This window comes from Erythrolamprus reginae, chromosome 1 (genome assembly GCF_031021105.1).
Source record: "Erythrolamprus reginae isolate rEryReg1 chromosome 1, rEryReg1.hap1, whole genome shotgun sequence".
NCBI lineage: Eukaryota > Metazoa > Chordata > Lepidosauria > Squamata > Dipsadidae > Erythrolamprus > Erythrolamprus reginae.
Window position 1 is genome coordinate 45,440,660 of NC_091950.1, and position 3,353 is coordinate 45,444,012.

Below are 3,353 nucleotides of genomic sequence, written 5' to 3' on the forward strand. Positions count from 1 at the left end.
TTACCTGACTGGGATTTGAAAAATTGTCAGTTTGGGTATTGCCACATCATAAATGTCTTTTTTGCTAGATAGGAGTAGGATCACAATCATCATCGGACTTAATAGCAGTTCCTATATGGATGCTGGTACTTTGGGCATTGATTGCGTATATTAAGTATTTACCAGTCCCTTAGTTAAGATGTTACACAAGTGAATATACCGGTAATCATTAAAAAGTCTAAAGAGTTTGAGTGAGAATACGTTCCACAAAGCCAAGTGTTCTACCCTGTTTTTCATTGTAGCTCTCACATGTTAGATAATGTGTAGTAAAATCTTTGTTCCTAATTTACTGAGAATGTGGTCTCTTCTTAAAAATAGAAAAGATGGTGGAAATTCTCTTTCCTGCTGATCAGTAGCAATTTTGTATACAGGCACCACTTACATGACTACTTTTCTCAGCGACTGCAATCCTGGCTCTCATAATTGTGATCATTAAGCAACAGTGCAGACCATTAAGCAGAGCACCAGAGATAGGGCCCACTCCACCATGCCCAGGAGACTCAGGCCCTTCCTGCCCCACCATGCCTGGGTCCTTTTTTTTTTTTTTGCTTTTGTTCCTGTAGCTTCAGGGATACCCAGTCAATGCAAGGAGGGGCATTCCTCCTGAGACAGGTCTGTATGCAGATCCAATTCTCATAATTTTTGGTTGCCTCCATCTCCATATTATGCACCTTGGAGATAGAGACTTCCAAATGATCACAAGAATGATTGTGTTTGCGAGCCTTCCTAAGCATTCCGGCTCTCCTCTGGCTGGACAGCTAGCAAATGTCTCTCTAGTCTTCATAATGGTGTCAAATCCTGGAAAGAGAGCTAGAAAATTAGCAAACACCATAGTTATGAAGGCTAAACAATTTTCTAACCTTCAGAACTAGTTATCCCACCTGATTGGATGTCTCATAGCCTTCCCTATGGATTAAACATTGCGCCAGAAAAAATTCAGCTATAATCTCCTTCTTTGTATCTATGACATAAGATGGTTCAACATTATGCTGCACCAGTTATTCCACAATTACAAATCAAATCTATTACCTTAGTTGTATTGCAACAATTGCTGGGAGCTATCAATTGGTTATGCCCTTTAAATTATCTACTTCTCAATAATTTTTTAAAAATAAAATATCTACGGTACTTCTCTATTAAGCATAATTTTGGAAAACAGACATAATCCCTACAAACACCATGATAATGACCAAAATACTGGAATGTGCAGATTTGTAAAATGACAATACAATTACAGGATAAAGAGGACACAGAATTTTACAAAATTTGGGAGAACTGGTATAAGTGGTTGGAACACAAAAAAGAAAATAACAAATAACAGACAGGATACTATGGGTGGTGGAAAGATAATAAGAATAAAAAACACTAAAAGTAACGAATATAATTCACCATTGTGATAGGTAAAGCCGTAATATATACATATAATTTCTTTTTTCTTTTTTCCCTTCACTTTTTTCTTCTTGTTTTTCCACGTTCTATGTTCTTAGGTTATGTTCCTCATGTTCGTATATATTTTTTTGTATGTCTGTTTTGTATATATGTCTATTTTGTATATTGCATGTTGTTTTAAATTAACTCAATAAAAATTATTTTTAAAAATAAATTACCTACTTCTCCATTAAGTCCATTATTTACTTTATTAACTAAAGCGAAACATCCTAGTAATCTTATCTCAATCTTTTCAAATAGCCTTGGCAGATTTTGTAAGAGAGATTACCTTTCATCTTCCAAAGGATTCCCATCTTTCTGCACCTTTACAACTGATTCATTCACAACCATGTATGTGCACTGATGGCCTGCTACCGGAACAGTAAGGTGCTACATTCTGGTAGTGATTTTCGAGATGCGTGCACAGCTGCACACCCTTGAAGCATACACATGCGCCCTTGCATGAGATTTGGCTTCTGTGCATGCGCAGCAAGTGAAATCTCACATGAAAATTTCATACAAATTAATAAATTAATAAATTATTATGAAGACAAAATCTCGTGTGAAGCAAAAATATCAGCGAAAATTACAAAAATCTCGCTTGTGCGAAATTTCACTTGCTGTCCAAGTGCAGAAGCCAAATCTCAGGCCTTCGTAGTCATTTGCTGCATGTATGCCTTTGAAACATGCTCCTACCATCTTCAGGGATAAAGGAAAAACTCTGTGCTATTGCTTTTCAGGACGATTCTTCCCTGCAATGGAGAACTCGGTATATTCTTCCTCAAATTACCCCTCAACATTCTGAATTGGTAGCCGTCACTTTAGCCTTTCAGCAATTTTCTTCTAGTGTTGTTATTTTGGATACTCATTATGTTTGCCAATCGGTTCATAATCTCCCTGTAGCTTACTTAGAACCTAGGATTGATGCTAATCTTATGGCTCTTTTCCTTACTCTTCAAAAATTTGTCTTCAGGAACAACAGTACCCTTATTTCATAGCCCATATTCGAAGCCAGGATTTCTATCAGAAAGGTAATCGCTATGTTAATCGTGCTGTACATTCTTCTACCTTGTGTTCACTCTTTACTGATCCACTTCAAAGCCATCATTTTTTTCATCAAAATATTAAGGTTGTGGCTCAATATTGTGGTATTTCTCTATCACAAGCCCAACAAATTGTAAATGTAAATGTAAACCCCCAAAGAAGAGGTAAATGACTGTATGGCTGTTGTCTGAATGTATATGATTGATTTTAACGTATCTCAGGATTTTACATTGTTTGTTTATTGTAAATAATTGGATTTATCTATTGTATTTTATTGATTGATTGATCGATTTTGTCCAATACACGATAAGGGTTTTAGTGGGTATACACATAGTAAAATACATAATGAAGCTAATAGAGGATATACCCATAGTAAAATATATCTAAGAAAGAAGAGAAGATATAGGAATAAAATATATCAATGTAAGAACAGAAGAAGAGATATAGGAATAGAAGAAAGGTATAGGAGATATAGGAGAGCAATAGGACTGGAGACGGAAGGCACTCTAGTGCACTTATGCATGCCCCTTACTGACCTCTTAGGAATCTGGATAGGTCAACCATTGATAATCATGGGTAAAGTGTTGGGGGTTTGGGGATGACACTACAGAGTCCGGTAATGAGTTCCACGCTTCCACAACTGGGTTACTGAAGTCATATTTTTTACAGTCAAGTTTGGAGTGGTTAATATTAAATTTAAATCTGTTGTGTGCTCTTGTGTTGTTGTGGTTGAAGCTGAAGTAGTCGCCAACAGGCAGGACGTTGCAGCATATGATCTTGTGGGCAATAATGTTTAAGGCGTCTTAGTTCTAAGCTTTCTAGACCCAGGATTAAAAGTCTAG